The following is a 340-nucleotide window of genomic DNA, read 5'->3' as shown; positions in this document are numbered from 1 at the left end:
AATTTCTGCGATTAATTTATGAATTTTTATACTTGCATCGTAAAGGCGCGTCCTTTACAAACTTTTTGATATAATTTTCTATATTAATTTCTTTCTAATTAATTAATTACAAGTAATTATTCTCCGAGTGTTCGAACTGAGTCGAAGATATTATTGGTTTTCCATTAATTACTATCTTCTACGCAATCAATTTATAAATCACATGCGCACATTGTATAAACAACATCCATGGGAATATTTTCATATGATTTTTGTTCACATTTTACTTTTAGTTTTGTTCGTAATTAATTATTTTCATAGACAATCGTGCCGAACGTTGTTGTAAAATCGCAGACGCCAT

This window comes from Eufriesea mexicana, unplaced genomic scaffold (assembly GCF_001483705.2).
Source record: "Eufriesea mexicana isolate 0111107269 unplaced genomic scaffold, ASM148370v2 scaffold876, whole genome shotgun sequence".
NCBI classification, from domain to species: domain Eukaryota; kingdom Metazoa; phylum Arthropoda; class Insecta; order Hymenoptera; family Apidae; genus Eufriesea; species Eufriesea mexicana.
The sequence above is the reverse complement of the archived record's forward strand: the minus strand, read 5'-3'. Positions refer to the sequence as shown.